We start from the raw sequence: 27,453 nt of genomic DNA on the forward strand, positions 1-27,453 counted from the left end.
GGCTAATGTTTTAATCAAAGAAGATTTCTTTCTGGTAGCTTTGTTAATCAAGCTACCACAAATAAGTCAAATCTCAACAGTTATGTAGGCCAAAGCTTTGTTCCAATTATTTTGTTTTGTTAGGATTTTATAAAAATCTTTGTACCAATTATTTTGTTTTGTTAGGATTTTATAATTTTTTTAAAAAATGTTTTTTTCAAATAAATGTAAGTCCACCGGGGTCCTACTATTCTTTCAGTCACAGAAAGATTTGCATGATAGCAATATTTGTTTTATTGAGATTTAACCTCTCCATTGAGCTGCTAAGTGCCTGAGCATGAATGTGGGAAATGGCTTTCTATCACCATAACCTCAGGAAAAAAAAATGTCAGAGAAATGCAGGCAAATAGATTATGATTGCATCGACAGCCCTTTTCATAAGCTAATGGGCTGTCTAACCTTTTCTTGACGGCTGTCCCCCATAGGGTCTTGTAAGTAGATTGCCAAGGAGTTTGTTGAATTGGGCAAATTGATACACTGAGCTTGTTTGACTTTCCATCTCTTTATGAATGATTGTTAGGTACTTTAACAATACATGAATGTGCTTAGAACACCTAATGGGGCATTAGTTAAGGAAAATAAGTAATTCCATTGAGAACTGTAGTGTTAACAGACAAAATCTTTTCTCTTCCCTTTGAATAGTGGATTTCCTTCATGTTTTTAAGTGAAAATTTTTAAACATGTGCACACATGTGAGACTTCTACACCCTCCAACTCATGTTTGAATCATGGAGATTCCTGGAAGAGAGATAATACACAATTTTACTTGAAGAATGAAAGGACTTTTACTTGAAGGACTAAAGGTTAAAATTTTAAAAAATCTGTAATATTTTATATTTAAATTAGAATATCTCAAATTGGCATGGCTGGGGAAACACATAAATTGAGAAAATCTCTGAAAGACAATTTGACAGATATTATCAAGCCTTTCCAGTTTACATACCCTTTGACACAGATCCAATGATTTGGCTTCTAGGAATTTATTCAAAGGAGAAAATAATGGGTGTACATAGAGATTAATTTACAAAGATGTTTATAATAGCAGCATATAGGAAAAAGAAAAACAGCCAACAAAAGGAAATTGGCTTAAAAAATGATACATTCTCTATACCATGTTATATGTACCTTATAAATTGTGTTATGAAGAATTAATGTTAAGTTTAAAAAGTAAGTTTCAAAATAGCATTTTCAGAATGTTGATTTTGTAAACACCCATACAAACATAGATTAAAGACATCGAAATGTTACAGTGCTTATACTTTAAGGTTAGAAAATGGGTGATTTTATTTCTGTAACTCTTCGAAATTTTTAAAAATGTTTCACAGTGAACACAATATATTTGGTATACAAAAATATTACAATGGAATTTCATCCTCTATCTAAAAAATTCTAATTTCTCAAGGTGTTTTTGTTGCTAGAAAATCAGGGACATCTTTCCCAATGGCTTAAATGACAATACTAAGTAAATCCAGCCTTTTTTAAAACTATTACAGAGCCATTTTTTAATCAAGCTTAAAAATTAACAGACAGTTCCATAATTAGCAAAGATAACCAATTCAGTTCCACTTGAAATAAAGACATACATGCAGGTTTTAAAGCTGAGAAAGAAATATTGGTATCACAACTCAAGAGCTTTTGATATGGAGTCAGAAAAGTTACAGACAAGTTCTGACATTAACTGTCAGATGCATTGAGTAAATTTCTCGGTTTTTTCAGACTGGAATTGTATAGGTACATAGATCTCTTTAAACATAAATGATATGAAAAATCAATGCATAATTACCTAAATTCCCATCAAGGAAGTCACACATTATATATTTCATAGCTCTGAGTCATCTCTACCCTAGAATTGTAATAACTAATAACCAATACTGGTTGTAATAACATAAAGTAACTTAATTCCTTTTCTTTTCTTGGCTCTTTGTTGTGTGTGAAAAAAAAACATGTACTCATGTACAAAATTATCATAAATGTACAGCTTATTGCAAATGAAACCCATGTAAGCCCCACTGACACTAAGAAATGGAACACAGCCAGACCGCAGAAGGCCTGCATGTGCCCTTTCCCAATGAGACCTCCTTTCTGTCTTACCATCTTTCTTTTTTTCCAGGTTTTTTGATTGGTGAATTATAGTTGTACATAACAGTGGAATCTGTTGTTACATATTTATGCATGCACACAATATAACAATAGAATTTGGCCAGGATCACTCCCTCCGCAGTCTCCCCTCCTCTCGCCCACTGGTTCTTTTCCTCTAGGCATCACCATTCTCTTGACACTATTGTGATTATTTCCTTGACTTGTTTTGCAGTTTACCACCCAAGTATGCATTTCTGAACAATACAGCTTATTTGTATTTATGTTTGAATTTCATATAAACGGAATCATATAGGAAAAAAAACTGTCATGATTATGGATGTAAAAAAAAATTTTGTAATTCCAAACAACACCACAATCCCAATGACTCAGGAGACTGAGGCAGGAGGATCACCAGTTTCAGGCCTGTCTGGACAATTTAGCGAGATCCCATATCAAAATAAAAAATAACAAAGCTTTGAGGGTAGTGTTCAGTGGCAGTGTGTGCCAGAATTGCCATGCCTACTACCACAAAACAAAACAAAAATTTTATTTTCGTAAATTGTAAGCACAAGTAAATACCATTATTCATATTATAATCCTATTATATGGGGATATAGATTCTGAATTTCAATCCTTCAAAGAAAGTAGCTGATTTCACAATTTTGATGTTGAGTTAATTTCCACTCAGGTCTGGATCATCTCATGCTTCTAGGTGGTCAGCACAATCTTATGTTCAGGGGTCCTCTGGAGATCTGTGTTTGAGACTTCTTGTGTCACCTGGATGGAAAAATACTTGCCTGAGGCCAAAGGGGTCCAGAAATACCTGTTTTGTTCAACAAGTAGCAGGCTTCTCTCTGTTGAGTGAGTTCCCCAGCTATGATCAAGGCTGTAAAGTCACATCTGGTTAATCATTGGCTAGAAATCAATACACAGAGAGTGATGGTTTCTGATAAGAAATTATAATAAGCAAATTCAAGTTCAAAAGACTGGCTGTCATTTTTGCTGAAAAAAAAAAAAGGTGTTAAGCCCCCATTTGTTGGAAAATAATATAACCCCACTCATGCTGCTAACTAAATACAGAACTACTTTTTTCTTTTTCTTTTTTTTTTTTTTTTTAAATAGGTCTCTTTCCCCTCTCTGGTCAATTCACTGTGTTCCTAGGTTCTGCTTTACAAATGCCACCTAAAATTTTTTTCAATTCTAAGAAAATGCATCAATTTTATTCTGGTTTCACAAGGCCTCAAGGTTCAGATACCCTTTGTCCCAGTTCTGGAATAATTCTGCTGGTCTTTGATGTTAGCGGCTACCATGTGAACCGATCCATGGGGCTCCCAGTGCCCAAGGCTCAGTGTCACTGTGGGTTTCCCAGCTGGCGTTTGGCCAGTGCTTACCATTTCTCCAGTGCAACCAACCATGTTTATGCACATGAGCACATGCGTGTGTGAATGGGTGGGTGTGTTCAAGCGTGTGTCAGCATACTCCCTGGCTCATTTGGGGACTATAGCAATAATAGGAATAATGCCTTTCATGTGTAAATGTTGGGTAAATAAATGAACAAAAGAGCAATGCTTCACCTGGCTCCTACCCCAACATTCCTCCTCTTCTCACAACTGAGGCCATTTGAATTCCACCTTCAGGCTCATAACTGTGCCATTCCTAGGACCAATACAGGACTTAGTTAAGTAGAATTTCAGAGGTTTAGATCTAGAGTCTCCAAAAAACCAGAATTTAGTGTAACTCCATTATGAGACTCTTGCTACTGTACTACCAAAGAGACTAGCTGTATCCCTCTATGTTAGTTAGCTTTTCATTGCTGTGACCAAAAAAACTTAACCAGAACAATGTAAAGGAGGAAAAAATTATTTTGGCCAACAGTTTCAAAGGTTCATTCCATAGTCATCTCTATCATTCTGGGTCCAAGGTGAGGCAGAATATCATGGTGGAAGGGCATGGCTAAGGAGTGCTGCTCACCTCGGGTAGCCAGGTAGCAAGAGAGAGAGAGATCAAGGTGCCAGGGATAAAATATAAATCCCAAGGTATGCCTGCAGTGATCCAATTCCTCTAGCCATGCCCCATCTTCCCATAGTTACCACCCAGTAATCCTTGCAAATTATTATTTCATCAAGTGGATTAATCCACTGATAGGTCACAGCTCTCACAATTTAATCATTTTTACTTCCTGCATTAACACAGGAGCTTTTTAAAATATTTATGTTTTGGGTTTTAGGTGGACACAATATCTTTATTTTATTTTTACATGGTGCTGAGAATCGAACCCAGTTCCTCACGCATGCTAGGCGAGCGCGCTACCACTTGAGCCACATCCCCAGCCCAACACAGGAGCTTTTAAGAAATAACTCATATTCATATCATAATGTTTAATCCAAGTAGTTAGGATCCTGCTTATTGCCCAGATCAACATGTGACATTATCTCATCATTGAAAGATTTTCCACTGGAACCACTATCTTTCCCTGGTCCTTCCTGATCTTGACCATCCGTCATTGATTACCATACTCTTCACATGCATCATCTAGAATTCTTCACCCCACTTGCAGCTGGGTCTGCCCCTAGATCACCAGGATGGGTATCTTAATCTCTAGTTCAATTCTTCAACTCTATTCTTCCCCACACTGTTGTCTACTTCAACTTTTAAAGTAAAGACAGCAATATGTTTTAAAAATAGAAAACATTCAAAATGAGTAAATAACTTAAAAAATAAATTTTGTTAAAATAAGTATAAATGGATAGACATACCATATTTGTGGATTAGAAGACTTGGGCTTGTTAAGATGGCAATTCTTTACAAATTGACTCATAGAATTAATGAGATTCTAATCAAAATCCTCAAACTATATGAAGATGATTATGAAGTTTTTATGGAAAGGCAAAGAAACTAAAATAGTCAAAACAAATTTGTAGAAGAATAAAGGTTAAAGATTCATCCTACCTGGTTCAAGACCTACTCTAAAGTATGAAGACTGTGTAGTTTTGGCAAATAGATAAACACTGAAATCACTGGAACTGAATAGAGAGCTCAGAAGTAGATTCACATATGCCGGGTCAATTGATTTTTTTTTTTTTTTTTACAGAGATATAAAAGCAACTCTTTATTTTCAAAGAAATGTAGTCGGGTCATTGGATAGCTATATGAAAATATATTAGTCACTTCAACCTAAGCCTCACATTAAAAAATTAACTCAAAATAGGTCATTGAGCCAGGTACAATGATGCAGACCTGTAATCCCAGCAGCTTGAGAGGCTGAGCCAGGATGTGAGTTCAAAGCCAGCAACTTAGCTGGATCCTAAGCAGCCTAGCAAGACCCTGACTCTAATATATATGACTCTAATATAATATATATATATATATATTTTTTTTCATTGATTTAAATGTAATATGAAAAGTTTTAAAACTTTTAGATGAAGAAATAAGATAAATTTTTATAACCTAGGTTTAGGCAAAGATTTCTTAGATATAAGACTAAAGACACAATGCATAAAAGACAAAAATAATCAATCAAATTTCATCAAAATTAAAATTCTTTTCTGTATGAAAGATACTATTAAGAGAATAAAACTATAAGTTAAAGATCAGGAGATATAGTGGCAAATGAGATATCAGACAACTTTCTTATGTGTAGAACATATAAAGAACTCTCAAAACTTAACAGTTAGGAAAAATAAAATCTAATTTTTTTTAAATGTACAAAGACACGGGCTGAGGATATAGCTCAGTTGGTAGAGTGCTTGCCTCACATGCACAAGGCCCTGGGTTCAATCCCCAGCACCATGTGCGCACGTGCGTGTGCGCGTGCACACACACACAAAATGTACAAAGACATGAATGAACACTTGATTATAGAGGATCTACAGATGGCAAAAAAAGTATAACAATAGATGTTCAATATCATTAATCTCTAGGAAATGAAATTGAAAAACACAATGAGATCCCACTACATACATATTTGATTGGTTAAAATAAAATTATTTTAAAATATTGACAATATCGAATGCTGGCAAGAATACAGAGCAACTGGCACTCTCTCCTGCATTTCTGGTAGGAAAACAAGAAGGAAAAATATTCTCCAAATAGTTTGGTAGATTCTTATATAGTGAAACATACACTTTCCATACGACCCACATATCTATCATAAATGTTGATAATAGTTCTGTTTATAGTACCCCCAAAGTGAAACATCTCAAATTTTCTTCTACAGAGAATGATTGAACATCCATGGTGCAGCCATATGATGGGATAAATCTATTGGACCTGTTACTGGACTTTTCTCAAAGACACTAAGCTGCATGAAAGAAGTTAGCTTTTAAAAGTTACATATTGTATGTTCCCTCTTATATGACATTCTAGAAAGGGCAAAACAATAGCAACAGAGAGCTTATCAGGACTAATTTGAACTAGGAGTAGTAAGACAATTCCATCACCTCTTTTTTTTTAGTTTTTTGGTGATGGAACTGTCTCAGTGTTGTGGTGGTTGCAGGAATACATGCATTTCTAAAATTACTGTACAGTATAGCAATTTAAAAGTAAAAAAAATCTTAGCATACTGTACCCCAATATTTTTCCATATGGATAAATGTAAATAGAATCATTCTATATTATGTAATAATATATAACCCATTTTAATTTAACATGTTTTAAACATCTTTCAATGTAACTAAACATACATCTACATATCAAGTTTTAATGTTTGGCTTGTTATAATACATAGATGTAACACATTATATAAGGACTCCCACATTATTGGGCATTTGGTTGTTTCTGATTTTTCAATATTAATAATGATTTGATAATAATTCTTGTAGTTAATTATCTGCACAAATCTTTAATTAACCTTTTAAAATGTTTAGAAGTAGACTTGCTAGATCAAAGATATAAATCTTTTTAAAGGTCTTTGGTATGTTTGTTTAAATGTCCTTCAGAAAAGTGGTACCCAAATTTCATTCCCAGAAGACACAAAGAATATCCATTTCATGCAAATTATAACTACACTGAGAGTTCACCTTACTCTAGCCAGAATGGCAATTATCAAAAATACAAGAAACAGTAAATATTGGTGAGGATGAGAGGGAAAGGTACAATTATACCTTGTTGATAAGACTGCAAATTAGTACAATCACTCTGGAAAGCAGTATGGAGATTTCTCAAAAACTAGGAAAAGAACCACCATTTTACCCAGTTATCCTACTCCTCAGTATATATCCAAAGGAGTTAAAATCAGCACACTACAGTGACACAGCCACATCAATGTTTATAGCAGTACAATTCACAATAGCTAAGCTATGGAACCTACCTAGATGCCCATCAACAGATGAAAGGATTAATAAATTGTGGTATGTATACACAATGGAATATTAATTACTCAGCCATAAAGAAGAATGATTTTATGATATCCACAGATAAATGGATGGATCTGGGAACTACTACGTTAAGTGAAATAAGCCAATCCCAAAAAAACAATGGTCAAATGTTTTCTCTGATATATTGGATGCTAACCCCCAACAAGATGGAAGGTAGGAGAAATAGAAATTCAGTGGATTAAACAAAGGAGAATAAAGAGAAGGGATGGGGAGATAAGAATAGGAAAGACAGTGGAATGCATCTGAGCTAACTTTCTTATGTACATAAATGGAGACACCACAGTGAATCTCACCAATATGTATGTCCATGATGGGATCCTAATTAGAATAAGATATATTCCATGCTCGTATAAATATATCAAAAGAGATTCTGCTGTCATGTATAACTAAGAAGAACACATTTTTTAAATTTGCATATTAAGGGCTGGGGTTATGGCTCAGTGGTAGAGTGCTTGTTTCGCACATGTGAGGCCCTGGGTTTGATCCTCACCACATAAAAATAAATAAATGAAATAGAGGTATTGTGTCCAACTACAACTAAAAATTAAATATTAAAAAAAAGAAAAAAAATGCATAATAAAAAAAGAGTATCCACTTCACCATATGTTCCTTGCTCAAATTCTACTGTTGTATCATGTGATCATGTGGGGTTAAAACTTCTTAAGAGTCCTATATCAATACAAACCCACAAAGCCTCACACACAGCCTTGCACACAGAAGGCAATGTTGGTATTTGTATATTTTTGTTAGTAAGAATAAACAAACAAACAAAAACCCTAAATTTTTCTCAGGCAACTAATTCTATTTAGAGCTATTTAGCTTTTTAAGCAATGATCACTAATACAACTGTAAAGCAATGATCCCCAAATATTTTCTTATCAAATCCCATCAATAAAAGAATTTTGAGCATTCACTCAGTATACTTATTTTTTTAATACTTTCTAAGTATATATACCTGTTAATCAACACTTGAAAGAATAACAAAGCTTATTTTTTTTAATAATTGGGGTTCAAAGTAAGCATAAATTGAAATTCTAATATTTTCTTCACACTCTCAAACCATTGCTCTTTCCATCCTCCCAGGCTGGGCACATCTTGAGGATGACTACCCTGAGGAACTAGACACCCAAGGTTCTGTGCTGTGCACCATGAAAAGAACCATGAAAGAGCACAGGCCCTGGGGATTTCACAGGCCGCCTGGAGGAGACTATGAGCATTTCATAGATATTTGAGTTGTGAACACAAGGGAGAGAGCAATGGAAAGAGGGATCCCTGGAACAGGTCATGAAGTACAGAAGGAATTTTGAATTCTATACCCTGAGGAAACCCCTCACTATATGTTCTAGTCCAGCTTCAGCAACGTTCCAGGAAGTGGGGCTGGGGAGGCCTTTGGAGTGGGAACGAGCTGTACACCTGCCATATGACTGTTGGTGGGTTTTACTTTGTGTTGTGTGTGTTTTTCCTGTTTGTTTAATGTATTTTTTTCCCTTCTGTTTCAAGACATTGTGACATACATTTCAGTTTTAGCAAAGGACAGTGCCAGAGGGTGTGGAGACTCCTCTGCTGAGATGGCTGAACTCTGGCAGCTTAGTGCCCAGTGTGGCCTCATAGTTTTCTTATTTTTAAGCATAAGAATCATATCTTCCAGACAGGCGATCTCCTGAGGACAGCTATTGGCATGCAGGCACTAGGCACACAGGACTCCTGGAGTGTTCTTAAAATTCGGCTTTGCACCCTGTCAGTACCCTGATTTACTGCCCCACAGAGTTTTACCTGTCTACAAAATAAATCTCAAATTCCCCCCTTATGACATTTAAGACACTTCAAATTCTGGCCTCCACCTCAACACCTGTTATTTTCCTCATCTCTTACCAGACATGCCAAACCATGTGCTCCTCCCTACACACTGGTTCTATCTCCCATAACAGTTCAGCCAACTCTCTAACACCCTACCCCACTTTTCTAAGTCCCACTCACCTTTCTGCAGCAGTTCTGAGGTCAAGATCTCTGTGAAGTATCCACACTCCCATTTGCTTCCTTCCCTGACAGAATCAAGCTTATCTTCCCTTGGATTTTAATGTGCCCCTCCTCCCCCTCCCCTCCTCCTGCCCTCCCCCTCCCCCTCCCCTCCTCCTCCCCTCCCCTTCCCCTCCCCCACCCCTCCTCCTGCCCTCCCCCTCCCTTCCCCTTCCCCTCCTTCTTCCTCTTCCTCTTCTTCTTTTTTTCTCTCTCTTTCCACCCACTTCTTTCTCTCTTTCTTTTGTTATACTTTCCTTAACCTGCCTTGGAATATATTCAGCTATGTCCAGTCTTATCTCTTCCTGAAGAATGAAATCTCTCGGCCTGTGAGGTAAAATAAGTTATTATTTTCTGCTACCCTGCATCTTATTTCAATGAAAATACAGAACTGCCAAACTTTCTTCATAAGGTGAGGCAATTCTCACCTCATCTAGGAAGCTGTTTACATTTTTCTAAGTTTCAAAGATTTGCATCAAGCTGGAGGAAGAACCAACTTGCAGGATAAGGAACTTCAAAGTTTTGTTTTGACATCTTGTATTTGAGAAGCCTAAGGGATTTTCAAGTAGTGAGGGTCAGGAGGCGGTTGGATATACCTGGTTGGATATGATGAAAGGCAACAGATAGTACTCCTCAGCATACAGGGGGTAGTAAAAACTATAAGAGACCATGACATTTCCCAGACAGCATAGAATAAGAGAAGTACACCAAAGATAGAACCTTACAAGGACACCAGTATTTGACGGTAAGGGAAAAAATATCCTTAAAGGAGAATAGTAAACTATAATAAAAAAAGACATAAAGAAAACTAGAGATTTGGGTATTTCAAAGAGGAAGGAAGTGGTAAACTAGAATGCTACAAAAAGCCAATAAAGAAAGGGCTAAAAAGTGTCCATGGACTTTGACAGTTGGAAAATCCTACACATATCAGCCAAAGGAGCTTCCATTTGTTAAGTGATTAATTGATATTAGGGTAAAAAGAGGGCAACCTTTCCATAGCTTAAATACAAATGGAAGAAGAACGAGAAGTTGCTTAGTCCAAGTTGTTTCTCTGGTACTATGAAAGAAAGCATGTTTACAAGCTAAAGAAAATAAATTAGCCAAGAAAGTGGGGGCTTCAAAAACATACAGAAAAGATCATATATCATCCCGGTGCAGTGGCACACGCCTGTAATCCCTTGGGAGGCTGAGCCAGCCTTAGCAAAAGCAAGGTACTAAGCAACTCAGTGAGACCCTGTCTCTAAATAAAATACAAAATAGGGCTGGGGAATGTGGCTCAGTGGTGGAATGCCCCTGCGTTCAATTCTCAGCATCCTACCCCCTCAAAAGATTATACATCAAGACCAAGTGGAATTTGTTCCAGGGATGCAGAGTGGTTTCAACATTTGAAAATCATGTTAATAGAATAAAGGGAAAGTGATCGTTTTAATGTAGACAGAAAAGATTTTTACAAAATTCAACTTTATTTCATGATTTTAAAAATCCAAAAATAAAAACATTCAAAAAGCCATGAATAGAAGAGAACCTCCTCACCCTAATAAAAGGCATGACAAGATCATGTCATCTCTAAGTGTCTCTACTTATAGATGACATGATCTTGTATATAGAAACTATCCTAAATAATTCAACAAAAACCTATTAGGATTAACAATAAATTCAGCAAGTTTGCAAGGCTAAAAAAATCAACATAAAAATCAGTTGTATTTCTATATACCAATAATGAACAATCCAAAATATAATTAAGAAAAGAATTTAATTTATGATAACATCAAGAAGAGTAAAATACTTAGGAATATTTAAATAGAATTAAATATTAATATTTAAAAAGAATTTAAAAATTCTTTTTAAAAAGAAGTACAAGAATTGTACACAGAAATCTACAACATTGTTAAAAGAAATCAAGGAAATGGACAGAGATTCCACGAGCATAGGTTGAAAGACTAAGTAAGAAAATGGTAATATTCCCCAAACTGATGTATAGGTCCCTTGCAATCTCCAAATCTCAGTCAGCTTTTTCACAGAAATTGGCATTTGATCATAAAATTCATATGAAATACAAGGGGCCTGGAATAAGCAAAACTATCTTGAAAAAAACAAAGTTGGAGGACTCGCAATGTACTGACCTTAAAACTTGCTTCAAAGTCACAGTGATCAAGACTGTATGTACTGGCATAAACAGACAAATAGATCAATGGAGTAAAATTGAAAATCCAGAAATAAATCTCTGCACTTATGGCCAGTGGACTTTTGACCAGGATGTCAGGACAACACAACAGGGAAAAAAATAGATTTTTCAACAGTTGACACAGGGACAACTTGATATCCACATATGAAGAAATGAATTTGAACTCCTTATTGATATCATATACAAAAATCATCTCAAAATGGATTGCAAGCCTAAATTTAAGAGCAATACCCTAGGAAGAAAACAGAGTGATCTTCATGATCTCAGATTAGGCATTGGTTTCCTTGACAGGATCCCAAAATCATAAGCAACAAGAAAGCAAATAAGTAAATTGAACTTTATCAAAACTGAAACACCTCTGTGCTTTTAGAAGCACAAGAAAATTGAAGTGAAAATAAGGTAAACTAAAATAATAATTGTGAAAGTGAAAAAGACAATCCATAGACATAGGAGAAAACATTTGCAAATTATAAATCTAGTAAGGCCCTAGTATCCAGAATATATATTTTTAAAAATACAACTCAATAATAAAAAAGACAAATGAACCAATTTTTAAATGGGCAAAGCATCTGAATAGGTATTTCTCTTAAAAAGACAGACAGATAGCTAATAACCATATGAAAAGATGTTCAGCATCATTGGCCATTAGCAAAATGCAAATCAGAAACACAGTGTTATATCATCTCAAACCCACTAGAATGGGTACAATGAAAAAATACAGGTAATAACAAATATTGGTGAGAATGTAGAGAAATTAGGACCCCCCATGCATTGCCAGTAAGTCCATAAAATGAAAACACTTGGGGAAACAGTTTGATGGTTTTTCAAAATGGTAAATACAATTTCCATATAACCCAGCAATTCCAATCCTACATATATATCCATATATATACAAGAAAATAGAAGATAGCTACAATACAAATAAACCTTGAAAACACCATGCTAAGTGAAAGAAGCCAGCCACAAACACCTCTTATTATATGAGTCCTTTTGTAAGAAATGTTCAGAATAGGAAAAACCACAGAGATAGAAGGTAGATAAATGGTTCTTGTAAAGAAGTTGGTGGGGGTGGGAAAGGAGAAGGAAAGAGTGTGGGGGCTTCTTTTTGTTATGATGAAAATACTCCATTCTAAAGTGGTAATCAAGGCAAACATTAGTGATATACTAAAAATCCTATTTTACATCTCAAGAGATGAGTTTTACACCAGTCAATGCTATCTCAATAGAACTACTATGAAAAGTGGAGGAGGTGAATGACTGATAAGGACATGAGAAAGGCTAACCTCCATGCCAACAAAGTCTTAGCTCTGAGTAAGCCAAGAAGGAGGGAAAAGGGTGGTGGGTATTCAGGAAGGGAGCAGAAGTCGGGTGAGGCCTGGACTGAGTGGATTTTCTAAAGGGCCTCAATTCTCGAGAAATTAGAAGTGATATTAACTGCTGGAAGCAAGAGGTTGGGAATTGGGTGGGGAATTTGAGGGAAAGATGATAATTAATATAAATAAGTGTAGCCCCTGAGGAAATGCAGAAGCAGCAGCCTAAGAATAAATAAAAGAAGGAAGCTGGTATTTGCTAAGACTTTCTTTGCATGGCGTCTGGCCCTCAGGCACATCTTGTTCTCTTTTCTCTTTCAGCACCTCAGTAATCTCCACAAGAGGCCTAGAAGACAGTACTGCCGGTGAACTGTTCAAACAGGCCTGACAACAGGGGACCTCAGTGCTGCAAGTGACTGTTTTCAACATCATTGGCCAAAGTGCAACCAGGTCAAGTACTGCAAATATTTGTGATTAGGAGGATTCTTTCCTCTAAAACTTGCCATGAGATAGTTTTGCAAAATATAAATCCTGGATCAGGGTGATTGTCAAGAGCAGACAGCCTGGGATCCTCTGTGGCCCCAGAAGTAGGGGAATCATGTCACCGGCTAAGACAACAATCAGAGAGACCCTCTCTCTGCCTAGGGCTGGAGGATAAGGCAGGGTCAGTTCTGCTCAGGTGCCCTGTTAGCTCACGGCTGCTTAAGCAGAAAGTTGGCTTCAGCTGCCTCAGCACGCAGGCCACTCCTCCTCTCCACCAGGGAGTAAGACAAATGATCTAACATCAAGGAACACTCTTAAGCATGCTGAAGGACACAATAACATTTCCAGGCATGGCCCTTATTATAGTGTAGTAGGTTGAATAATAGCCACCCAAATATACCCAGTCTCAGTGCCTGGAATTTTTATGTTACCTTTTTGGAAAAAGGACTTGTGTAGCTGTAATTAAGCTATGCCTCTTGATATAGAGAGGCCTCCCTAAATGAAATGAGGAGGCTCTAACACCATTACAAGTATTTCCTGCGGGAGAAAAGCAAGGAGAGATAATGCCCCCAGAGAAGGAGGCCATGCAAAGTCTTCACATACAGAGGCGGCCAGTCAATCAAGGGTCGCCCACAACCACCAAAAGCTGGGAAAGGCAAGGAAGAGAGCCTCCCCTAGAGCCTCTGGGGGAAGCATGGCCACCCACACCTGACCTAAGACTTCCAGCCTCCAGAACTATGAGAAAACACATCTTGGTTGTTTTAAGCTACCCTGTTTGTCGTGATTTGTTACGGCTGACCTCGGAAACCACGGCATATGATGGCATTCTCTTTACTTTCACCAATACTCAAAGCACATGTTTGTGAAAGTATGGAAAGTGAATTGGGGGAAAAGAGGGCTCCAGAAGTGTCGATGGCGCTGTCATCTGAATTCCTCTTCCTCTTTTCAGGAGCTTTTTCAGTTTTCTTTCTAGTAATTACTGTGCGCCACCCTCACCCCCAAATGCTACCTTTACAGGGAAAGAGTTAACTAGTTCTTGCTGTTACCTCTCTATGGACACATACATTGAAGGGTAAGGAAAATATACAATTTAGAGCAGAACACATGGACTGAGCCCTGATCTACCACTTAACTACGCAGCTTTGGCCTTGGGCAGTTTATTTTTCCTCTGGTTGAATTAATTATAAAATGACAGTAGTAATTCTTGCCTCCACCCATCCACCCCTACACACTCACCTCCCTACACACACACACACACTCACTCCCCCAACACACACACACTCACCCAGTAATATGATGTTTTGTGAATACCAATCAAATAAGTTAATATCTGTGTCCTTACCTGGGTTATCTAGGGGACGTTTCTTGAAGAAAAGCTTCCATGCCAATGTTCTCTTTCTGGAGTCATAAGCCAGGACAGCAGGAAAGAGAGTAAAAGAAAAAAAAATGTAAAAGGTAAATGTCATACTGTCCCCAGCACCACTAGAAACTGTGACTGGCTGCAGAGGCCTGAGGGAACCTCTGCTGTGTAGAACAGCCCATTGTTGGGAACAGAAGGGGCCACAGAGAATCTGAGGCTAAAACATTACCTCCCTTCCACCCCGTGTCTCCCATTGTTTAGAATTCACCCTGGAAAGAATTCACTTGCCTAAATTTCTAGGTAGCATCACCTAGCTCCTCAGGGCAACTACTAGGGAAGGAGGATTTGAGTCATCATCACCTGGTGATAGGAGAAAAGCTGGCATGTCTTACCAATCAGTCCCAGGCCTGGGAGCTACTCTAGTACAGCTTCCCTGCAGTGGGTATGGTGGCCACCAACACCACAACCTTGCCCTTTTGTGATGGAGAGGGGGTTTCTGAGAAAGCCAGAAGTAGTAGGAGCTACCTAAACGTAGCATCTGCCAGCGATCTGTCCTGAGCAAGCTGAAGGTCAATGGGACAGGAGCAGATGAAGTCACATGCGCACAGGGTCCAATGCTTTACATGGAGCAAAATGGGGAGATATCAACCACTTTCCAAATATTACTTTACTTTAGCTATTTGTATTGCCTTCTTTTAATTTTAACCTTAATTTTTCAGTGTAGTTTTGGTTGTTGCTTTTGGTTTAATAGAGTCTACGTTGCCTTGACCTCCTGGTCTCAAGCAATCCTCCTGCCTCAGCCTCCTGAATAGCTGGGACTACAGGCACATGCCACTGTGCACAGCTATCTATCTTGAGTATTTTCAGGAAAAGATCCACCATACTTTCATGAGCACCAGCAATCATTTATATGAATATGATTTGTCTCAACTGCAAGTTCAAGAATCAAATCTAGGAAAATGCTTTGGTGAGATATTGGCTCTCTCTTAGGCAATATGGCAATGGGTTAAGGAGGACACAGCCAATTGGGGTTTAACACATGTTGTCTTAGGACTTCCTGGGAAATAGACTCTGGGATGCTGCTTTGTAAGCATGGAGTTTGGGGAAACATGAAGAAAGCAGGTTTGGGCAGCAGGAGAGATTGACACAATGTAGGTGGTCTGGAGCTGGTTTAGCCCTTCAGAATTGTTCTGGATTAAGGTAAAAGGATCAAACCTTTGCACCCCCTTTCCTTTAGTCATCTAATGTGAACTGTCCCCAGAGTAAGTGTGGCAGCCTAGGACAATTTCTGGGAAGAATCTAATTTAGTTATGAGTGGCATGAATGAATTCCTTGGTTCTGAAGGAGGTCAGGAGGTATATCACAGAATCCATGACAAACGTGTTTCTGGAGAGAGGGGGTTAGGGGATGTTGGCTTCTTCCATCACCTTAAATTTCTTTTGTGGACAGATATTTATAGAAGAAAAACCTATGTCTACCCCTCTTCATAGTTCCATAAGTAAGAGGACTTCCAACTTCCTTCTTATTTCCCATTTTCAGCTGTGGATTGGATTTTCAATACCTTTTAATTTTATCTCATCCCAAAGAGGAAGAGAAGGAGCCAATCTGACTGGTGGAAGCAGATGGCCTCTGGACCTCATGCTCCCTTTAGGTGAGCTCTTTGGGCTTCTGAGGCTGCTTGTGGCCCCGTGCTGGATGAGTGGGTCCTTGGCCTCTCTGCTCCTTCCCTGTTACTTCTTTGCTGTAAGTGGCCCCAATGTCTGTTTCTACAGGTAGGTCTGGCCTGTCATTTTATCTTTTGCCTCTATTGCTGGGTATATAAGTCAGGAAACCTGTGCATTGCAGGACAAGAAGCTAATAATTCAGGGGTGGAGTTGAGACCCCAGAGTGATCTCATCTCCAGGTTGCCTTCTCCAACAATTTATCAGATGCATATTAAGAAATACCAAGCAGCTAATGAAATTTTATTTTAATCCTTGTTTGACTAGTATCCTATGTGTCTTTTTAAAACTTTATCTATTTATTTTAATTATATTCACTTAGTATATACTTATGGAGGTTGGATTCTGTGCCAGGCCCTATGCTAATCACTAGGTCAATGGAGGTAAATACGATAGGTAAGATCTCTGCTTTTAGGGAATTTATGGTTTAATAAAGGTAAGAGGAACGATGGATAAATCAGTAAATAAACCATGTTAAATCTTATAAAGTATTTAAAGAGGCTGAAACAAGGAGGGACTGAGGAGAGCAGGGTGGAGTGGGGTGTACTGATTGTTTCCCTTAGGAGGAAATATCTAAGACTTTAATGTCCGGAAAGACAGGAGAGAAGATTGGGGGGAAGTGTTCCTGGCAGAGGTGACATCCAGAGCAAAGGCCTTGAGGTAAGAAAGAGATTGGCAGGTTTGAAAACAAAACAAACAAACAAACAAAAATCAATGATTAATGAACCTGGAAAATCTTATTCCAGGGGCAGAATAGGAGTTCAGAGCAAAGGCAGGGGCAGAAGCATAGAGGGATTGCTCTACTCCATCAGTATTTCCCCCAATATGCAGTGCACACCAGTGGTGACATACAAATATTTGGGGTGGCAAGTGTGCAAATATTTTTATTGAAATAGCTATATGTTTATTTTAGAGTACATTAGGAAAAATATAATTATCATATCAAAACCATGATTTCCCAGATACTATTATTCAGGTAAAACTAAATTAAAAAGGGAATCAATTTAAAGAGAATATTAAGTCAATTACAGTCCAGGTGTTATGCAGATCCAGCAAAGATCTCAAAAGTGGTGTTTGCAGCACTGAAATGTAGGGAAATATTGCTCAAACGTGGCTAAAACAAGAAGGAAGAAAGGTGGCCATCTGCCCCTAAGGCATCTGGCCCACTCGCCTGGGAGGTGCCCCAAGAGCTCAGCCCAGCTGAGGGGCTCATGCTGAAAACCCTGGCTTCACAGGTCATGGGTTATGGGTCCTGAAGCTGTTTCTTCCTAAAAGAGCATGATCAGAGCATGAGGTAGCCCAGCAGACACTGGAGCCCCGGATTTATCCCTGAAAACCCAGCTTTAGTGTCACCTTCCTTGATCCTCCCTGACCTTCTCTGTTTACTTCCAGAGTCAGTGGTTCTCCACTGCCCATTTTCCTACCTTATCCTTTCATTTTACTGCCTTGTAATAGTACCTTCAGCTTCTGTCTGAGGCTGCCTCTCCCAGTGGAAAGTGAATTCCTCTAACATATGTCTTCCTAAAGCGCAGCACAGTCCCTGGGATCTAAAGGCACAGGAAAGACATGAGTGAATGAATGAGCACACCTTGATCTCTTTTTACAATTGATTTAGGCATGATGGGCTTCTAAGTCGCAACCTGACTAAAAGCTGCAATGTTTAAAATGCTGCTTCAGGTCAAGTCACAATGATCTGGCTGGAGTGTCTCTCTCTCCAGGGATGCCACAGGAAGGTGTTTGGGTGGTATTGAAATGACTCACTGCCCCAGCAACTTAACAGGATTACCAAGGGTCTTACATTGCTCAATGAGGTGTGGTGGGAGCCCCTGTGGTGCCAGCCAGGATAAGAGCTATTATCTGTGTGAATACCTGGTGCCTGGGGACAGAAATACCTGGTACCTGGGGACAGAAAATTAAAAGTCACTACTGTCCACTAGTTGAGAAGAGAAAGTTTCAAAAGAAGCAAAGAGAGTGCCTCCCTTCCCTCACTAGATCCATCCCTCTTTCTGCTCTCAAGATCCCAGAAGATTTCCTAGAAGGGACTTTGGAAAAAATCAGGACAGTCTCCTCTTCTTGCAGATCAGGAGTCTGAGTCCACAGAGAGGCATAAATGGTCCAAAGTCACACAGCTAGCAGGTGACAGAACAAAGAATGGCACTTGTTCATTCTCTGTCCAATGAGGGAACATCATGACTTGTAGCCATGCAAGCCAGTACAGAGCAGAGGGTCAGAAGAGTAAAGTCACACCTGTTTGTTTCTTTTCCTGTAAATTAAAATGAAATTCACATAATGCAAAATTAGTATACACACACACACACACACACACACACACACACACGGAGGTATATATACACACACATATATATTCACACCTATATATACATATCTGTGTTGTATACGCACACATACACACACACACACACACACACACACACACACATTAAGGATTGAACTCAGGGTGGCTTTACCCCTAAATTATATCCCCAGCCCTTTTTATTTTTTGAGACAGTCTTGCTAAGTTGCCCATGCTGGCCTCAAATTTATAATCCTCCTGCATCAGCCTCAGGAGTCTCTGGAATTACAGGTATGCATCACTATACCTGAAAAATTAACCCTTTCAAGGTACAGAGTTTAGTGAGGCTCCCAGAGCTGGCCTGGCAGGGTCACGTGCAATAGAATCATGCACTCTACCGAGTAGAGATCTAAGTAGCAATTCCAGCTCATCAGTGATCAGCTAAGCAGGTTCTTCCCCTTCTGTAGGCCTCAGTTTCCTCAATACTAAGCTGGTATATTATTGTCTTAATCCAGTCTGACAGCTGTAACAAACATCCATATGTTATAAATACATTAAGTTGTGCTGCTCACAGATCTGGAGGCTGAAGTACAAGATCAGGATCCTAGAACACTCAGAATCTGATGAGGATCATCCCAGGTTGAAAGTGCCAACTTCTCATTGTATCCTCATGTGGCAGAAAGAGGGTGAGAGAGTCTCTGGGGCCTCTTTGATAAGGACATTACCGTATTCATAAGAGCTCTGTCCCAGTGACCAAATCATGACGACTCTCAAGGTCATGACCTCCCAGTGCCCTCATGCCAGGGAGTGGGTTTCAAGAGATGAATTTTGAAGGACAAAAATATCCAAATCACAGCACCTTCCAACTAACTACCTGTTAGGGCTCCTAGAGACCTGAATAAAATATTACCTCTGAAAGTGCCATGTAAACAGCTCTTCATCCTAAGAACTTCATCTCATTAAAAAAAAAAAAGAAAAATTAACCCTTTCAAGGTACAGAGTTTAGTGAGGCTCCCAGAGCTGGCCTAGCAGGGTCAACTGCTTGCTTACGTACCTGTAATGACATGGTTATTGATAGAGAAGGACAAGAACAAGAGGGAGGGAAGAAAGAGAAAGGGGTAGAAATATGGAATGAGTTTAACAGTAGCTGGTTATACACATATTTAAATTTACCAAAAATAATTTCACCTGTATGTATACCTAAAAAATACTAATCAAAAATAAATAGTCAGGGAAAGTAGCACACACTGTAATCCCAGTGACTTGGGAGGCTGAGGCAAGAGGATTTCAAGTTTAAGACCAGCCTCAGAAACTTAGCAAGGCCCTAAACAACTTAGCAAGATCCTGTCTCAAAATAAAAAATAAAAAAAGGTAAAAAGGGGCTGAGGATATGTCTCAGTGGTTAGTCAGAAGGAGGAAGGAAGGAAGGGAGGGAGGGATGGAGGAAGAAAGGGAAGAAAGAGAGAGAGAGAGAAAGGGGGACTGGGATTGTGGCTCCATGGTGGAGTGCTCACCTAGCACATGTGAGGCACTGGGTTGGATCTTCAGTCCCACTATATAAATAAATAAAATGTTATTGTGTCCACCTACAACTAAAAACAATTTTTTAAAAAAGAAATAAAGAAAGGAAGAAGGAAGTGAAAGGAAGATCAATAGAAGAAAGGAGAGAGAATAGGGAGAGAGGGGAGGCAAGGGAAAGGGGGATGGGAATTGAAATAAAATTGCTTGCATGTGTTATTACATGTCAAAATGAACCCAAATACCATGCATAATTATAATGCTCTAGTAAAAAAATTACTAATAAAAAGGGAAATGAAAAAAGATTATCCATTAAAATTCTTTTCAGGGGGTGATTTGTATTCACCCAGAAGAAATATGTGGATGGGCCCAGAAAAGGCCTGGAGTTGGGAGAACTGTTCTGAGGAGGGCAGGGGACATTGGTTACCTGTTGCTAAGGGAACAGATTGAGAGATGAGAAAAGAGAGCAAAAAGGGTCTATGGTGAGACTCTGCTTATGGCCCCCAGTTTTTGGCAAAGTTACCAAACTCACAAAGGTCTGAGTACATGGGGATTTGGGGAAAGATCAGGGAAGCAACTGGGCTTTGTCCTTCAAATGGGTGTGGGACAGAAGAGTGAGACTGTGATGACATGTGGTTCATGGTAATTGTGCTGTGGATTCAAGGTTCTCACAAGGCTTGGCACTGGATTGGGTCAAGTTTAATCAGATCTCCAAGGGCCTCGATGACATCTGTGCTGCACATAATTAGACATCTGCACAAAGGCTGTGCCCATGTGTAGTGTCACTGAGGAAGGCCATGGCACTCTACACTGAGTACAGTGACTCACACCATTTCACCCCATGCAAGCTTCACCCCTACAGCCACAACACAAAAACTGGGACCCCAACCTGGGTCTGCTTTTGCTCCCAGTTTTTGGTTCAGAAGCCCTTACATGCAATTACAAATTAAATAATCTCTGCAAACTGGGCAGATCCCTGGAATGCCCCACAGCACCCCATGTACATTCTGCTGTCACCAGCAGAGAACTTGTACAAGAACAGCTTCCATCAAAACCTAGAAAACCTCTGCTTTTCTGCTCAGTTGCCAGGTGACATTCTAGTTACTGGCTTAGAGTCACCAAGCCAATAAGATCAGTATGAGGCTTGGTCTCTGCCCAACACAGTTGGCTTTATGCCAGAGAAAATGTTGCTCCCCATAAAGAGGTCCCTACCCTTTAGCCAAGTCAGTTCCCTCCTTGAATTTGATCCTAAAGAAATCAACAAATGCATGAAGTTAAATATCCTAAGATGTTCTTTACAAAATTATCCATAATGCTAAGCAGCTGGAGACATAAAATTCCAGCAATAGGTAGAAGGCAAAAAACTTATTGTGAATCACCACAATGGTATTTCTGCAGTCATAAAATAAAGATTGGAGCAATATGGCAAATGCATATAATATTAAGTGAAAACACAGAACCCTAAATAATATTTGTGTTATGATCACTGCTATGTAAAAATACGCATTGTCTATGGACAAATGTGTATGGACAAGAAAATAAAAGGAACCATGGAAAATTTTTACAAATATTAAAGATAAAGATACAAGATCCATAGGTAACTTTTTCTTACTATAATTTTTTTGGTACTAAGGATTGAACTCAGGGTTGTGCTATCCCTGAGTTATATCCCCAGCCTTTTTTATTTTTTGAGACACGGTCTTGCTAAGTTGCTGAGGGTCTTGCTAAGTTATCCAGACTGGCCTCACACTTGTAATCCTCCTGCCTCAGCCTCTGGAGTCAATGGAATTACAGGTGTGGCACCACCATGTCCAGCTACTATAATCTTTTATATCATCCTTCTGTATTTTGGTAGGTTCTATCCTATTTTCTCATCCAGCTGTTTATCTGCATTTGTCTCTCCACCCAACTAGATTTTATACATTTGTCACTATTGAGATGTTTTTAGTTCTGTTTATACTGAGTTGTTCCTCTCTCACTTACCATGTAGATTCTTCTGTAAGTGAAACCCACCCAATACTGGGGAAGGGGTGACTAAACAATAATGTTCCAAGCTGCTGTTACTTGTGAGATATTTGATAATGACACCATGCTGGATCTGTCATGGTACTCACAAATAGAAGTTAGCATTTCAGTTTGGACTCTAATCAAAAAGAGACTCTTCCCACTAAAGAAGTTTTCAAATACTTCCCAGCAACCAGCATGTGGAGACCAGAACTGCCAGAACTGATAAATTCTGATCCTCACTGAGAAAATGCAGCTTCGGCATGATCAGTGGGCAGGAGTGCACCAGCACCATCCGTGAGCAAGGCAGAGGTCCAAGCATTATTAGTGAGGGAGGAGGGCATGGTGAGAAGTGGCTGCAGGAGTCATGGGTCTGCCCATCCCAGATGAGCAAGCACAGACTAAATATCTCCCTGGTCAGTAAATTAGAGTCTAGAAGAACTAATAGACAGTACAGTCCCAATGAGTCCGTGAGGAACCAAAGAAATCTGGTTGGAAGGACAGGATGCAAATACTTCTGGGACTTTCCCTCTAGCTACCTACATGCAAACATCCCCACCCCCTCCCCCCCAAAAAAAAAATTGTTCATAGCTGTCACTGGAACTCACAGTACAGTCCCTGTTTGATTCATTTTCTATGAGATTATACAAGGTGTAGTGTTCAGGTCTCATTCCAAAGAATGAGCTCAGGCCTCCTCAAGCAATATCCATAAAGGGTCAGGCTAAAGAGGTCATGTATTGTTTTATGGACACCTGGACCAAGTGAGGTCTTTCTGACATCTAGAATCCAATTTGACACCTTGAGTAGGTAAGCTGGGAGAACAACCACCTCTAGACAATTCTGATTGGACAGCTCTGCTTCTTTCTGTGTGAGCTCTGTCTGCTAAATGAGGAAAGTCCATAATAATTGTTTTCCATAAAATCATCACAGAGAAGGGCACACGAGGAAACAGCAACGTGGGCTACTTTGGGGAGGACATCAAGATGGTTAGGGAAGGGGTAAGACACATTGAATTCTCTTTCTGCTTTTTGAGTTTTTAAGCTACTCACTACCAAACTGAATATTGGGAGAATAATAAATGATAATAATAATAAATTAATAATAATAAATTATAATAATAATAAATTAATAATAATTAATAAAATGAAAAGCTATAGAAGACATTTACTGATGACATTTCCCTGAATGGAAGACTGTGGCTAGCTAGCTGACAGTCTAGGTAGTGGTGATAAAAATTAAGAGAGTTATCACAAAGACATTTGCTCCACATAATGGGATCCTAGCCATCGTATAAGTTGATTGTTTAAAATTCACTCTTTAGAATTAAGATAACATCTCATTATGAAATGCCCACATATTCCTTTTAAAATAAATTCATTACCATCTAACACCAATTCAAAATGAAGTGTAATCATAACTTAGTAGAGGGACAGGGACCAGTTCCTCCAGGACTGGAACTATATCTCTGTGGCCCAAAATCCATATCTGCATAGTGGAGGAAGAAAAGGTTGGTGGCAAGCAATGTTTGCCACTAAGATTCACAGTATTGCCTCCTCAAGTGCACCTTCTGTGGCCATGAAGCAGGGGGAAGACATGAGGTTCAAACTCAAGTCCTTCACAATCCTGCTGGCCAAGCTGTCTGTGCTGGGAGATGGGAGAGGTCCAGAATACTGAGGGGACATCACTGTTGTACTCTGGAACATCTTGGATTTTCCTTAAGGGCAAGAAGTTAACCTGCCAAAGGGTATCCAAAAGGTATCCAAAGGGAAGTGCAGGAAGTCTATTGCTCTGTTATCAGTGGGCGTGAGACAAGTGCAGTTGTAAGATCAGAGGACGTTTCACAAAGCTCAGGCTCTCTTAGATGAGATGGCATCAAAGGGTCTTTTCTTTCAATCCTGAGTGCTGTTTAGTAACCTCCCATCAAAAAAGACAAAAGATTCCGTTTCTTAACCGCATCTGAACAAAATAACTTAATAACTTGTGTTTTTTTTAAAAAAAAAAAAAGCCTCAAAGTGAAAAGAGAAATGAACCAAAGTGGTCAGTCCTTGTCCTCTCCAGCAATGCCACTGGTTGTTTCAATAGCATCTTAAAGGACCCAGCAAGTGTTTGAACACCCAGGTTCTTAGGGACCAGCTGGAGAGCCAGATCTCCGGCCCCGGAGCTGTCTTGACTTCACAGAATTGAAGAAGAGGACCTCACTCCTTATGATTCTTCCTGTGCCTGCCACCAGATCACACTGCCCCAATCCCAACACTGGTCAGACCTCTCTCATACTCAAAAGCTTGTAGTGGTTCCCAGCTACCTATCTCTTGAAACTTCTCTTCCCTTGGGTATTCAGCACCCTAAAATATAGTCTCACCCATTTTCCAACCCTGATTTCCTCACCTCCTCCCCCAGTTGCACATACCCAGCCATGCCCATCTCCCTGCAGGCACCAAGCAAGCTCCCCCAATTTTTTTTTTTTTTTTACCAGCACAAACTTACTCATGCTACTCTTTCCCCTTAAAACTCATCTCCCACTTCTCCCCCAGCCCTCTCTGCTTTTCTTCACCCTCAAAGTCATCTCTTCTTCTACGAAAACCTTTACTCACCTATTGCACTGGACACCTAGTCAAGAGGAATTTCTGCCTCCTCTCAGCTCAGAGAGTATTTCCTCTGTGTTTTTCTTAGGGCTCATAACCTTCTTTGCATTTCAATCTCTGTGTGCTGCTCATATCTTTGCTCTGGATGGTGAACTCCTTTGCCAACAGGAGTTTCCTCCTGTTCCCATGGCAACCTCCTTTCTGTACCCTCAGGGTGCTCCATAATGACTGACACACTAGGGCGACCTGTTGATATGGGATGAACTGGCTTAAGGGATGAAGATTTCAGTCACTGGAGTTGCACAGGCTGGCTGAAGTTCTACCAAGCTCATTGGAAGATTTCGGCTTTAAGCGAAGAGCTACACAGGTTGTCCTGTTTCCTTGCAGCTCCAGGGTCTCATGTGTCTTTGAGTCTATGAACAATCAAAGCAAAAGGACACACTAAGTATCTTTTCTGCTTCTTCTCCATCTCCAGTCCAGGGAGTTAGGTGTCAATACTTGAAATCACCCCTCATTGCACACTGGCCAAAGGCCTTCCTTCCAGGAGCTGACTAATGCTTACTGTTCTTTCCCAAGGAGCTTGCTCTGTCGCTTTCTGGGCAGGCAGTGTTTTTCCTCTGCCTGCTTCTCAGTCTCACAGACCCTCTGGCCTTCCTGGCACAGGTGAGGAATCTGAGGAGCCTTACCCTTCTCCTGTGAGTGTTCCAATGGCTCGTGCTCTCCCCCTGGGAGGTGGAAAAAGCTACAAGCATGAGGCCTCTCCTTCCCACTGTTGTCTCAGCATCCTGCCTTTGTACACTAGACAGGCCAGGGGCTGTGAGCTCTGTGGTGCCAAGGAGGGCAGATGAGCGTACAGCATAGGGAAAAAGGCCAGAGGAATCCCCTTACTCATGCATCCTCCAGAGAAAAGAGAAAGAATTTGATTGAATCTGTTTTCTGGGCAATTCGGCATTAGACAGCAATGAGGCCTGGGACCTGGCCAAGTCTTTGTTTTGTTTTGTTTTTTTCTTTTCCTCCAATCACCCCAGGGCACTGGGGAGTGGGCAGGCATGGAGGGGTAGGGGCTGCATGCACAAGGGCTGAGAAGGAATGCTGAGCCTGCAGAAGTGGCCCATTGAGAGCTCCTGATCACAGCGGAGGGGCGGGTGGCACCCCCAAGCCTACCGCCACAAGGGCAGCTCTGTCCTGTGGGCACAGGGCTCCATCCCAGCCCCACTGGCTGGGAGAGAACAACATTTCCTTATAAGGCCCCGGATGACTTGCCAAGGCTGGACGGCTCCAACAGACTGTAGCTTTCCATTCTCCTCGCCCGGCTCCAGTGCAGGCCTTGAATGTAGCCCTTGTTGTCAGGCCCCTCCTCCCCTCCGCAGCCCCCACCCCACCCACTTCCATTCCCTGCCAGAGCCAGCCCCACAGGAGCAGGATAAACAGCCCAGAGGCCTTTCCCACGCAAGGCCTGCTGCAGCTCAGGCCTGCTGGAGGCAGCACAGGGTAGCAAAAAGAGCACCCATCTCTGGATTCTGGATGGCCCTGCGGTTATCTTATCCCTGTGTGTGGCTTCAGCAAAGGTCGGACTTCTCTGAGCCTGTTTCCTCATCTGGAAGATGGAGATCTAATTGCCTGGAGTCCAGATTCTTTTCATTGTATTCAAAGCCTTTCCCAGTTAGGCGGTACCTAACTTCTCAGCTGAGCCCTATTCAGTACCTCCCAAGACCAGATTCCCACCAGCTCTTCCCCTCTCTCCCAAATACACCAAGCCCACTTAGGCATCCACTTAGTACGGGTTCCTCCTCCTAGATAGTTCCTTTCCAGAGAAAAGAACTCATCCTGCAGGGCCCCACCCTAAGTAGGCTTTCCTCCCCTCCTTAAGGGGAAAAATGAATCACCATTTCTTCCTCCTCTCCTCAACATTTGTATGCACCTCTCTTACAGCCTCCCTATTTTGCAATTTCAATGATTTGTTTACCTGCCTGTTTCCTCCAGCAGATGATGAGCTCCTTGAGATGCACATGGTCTTCCCTTTCTCTTTATATCCTCCTGAGTTCTACCATAGTTTAATCAGTGCTTCCTGAAAGATCCTTGTGTAAATGCCTGAATGTACAATGTTGAGTGAGCTCAAAAGAGACAACTGTCCTGCAACCCATCAAATCCCTTTTTCCTTGTCTATCCAGTTCTACATCTTGAGTTCCAGGCTCTCTGCAACTCCTCAGGTAGTTATCCACCACTAAGCCCTTGCTGGTCCTTGGACTCCCAGTGTTTGGGGTTGAGAGGAATTTATCCGATCCTTTCCTCACTGCAGAGCACATAGTGGCCTTTTTGGCCACACAGTGGATAAATACAGGGGCTGAGTCTCCAGCCCTATTTATTTCAGTGTGTATACATGTTAGATTCCCATCACCTTCTCAGAAAGGAAAAAAAAAAAAAAAAATCAACCATTTTAGAAGTTTAAAGCACAATGATCAATGCCACTTGAACATTTGACAATTGA

At 40.1% G+C, this 27,453-nt stretch overlaps 1 long non-coding RNA gene across 1 annotated transcript; it reads right to left on the reverse strand.

Moving 5' to 3' along the window:
* Window positions 1-1,059: 1,059 nt before the first annotated feature.
* Window positions 1,060-25,730, reverse strand: LOC143408484 (uncharacterized). Its single transcript, XR_013092491.1, has 3 exons — window positions 25,652-25,730; window positions 14,830-14,885; window positions 1,060-2,895 (listed from the first exon to the last, which is right to left on the reverse strand). It is a non-coding gene; the product is annotated as an uncharacterized LOC143408484 (long non-coding RNA).
* Between the last annotated feature and the right edge of the window lie 1,723 nt (window positions 25,731-27,453).

This window comes from Callospermophilus lateralis, chromosome 10 (assembly GCF_048772815.1).
Source record: "Callospermophilus lateralis isolate mCalLat2 chromosome 10, mCalLat2.hap1, whole genome shotgun sequence".
Taxonomy (NCBI): Eukaryota; Metazoa; Chordata; class Mammalia; order Rodentia; family Sciuridae; genus Callospermophilus; species Callospermophilus lateralis.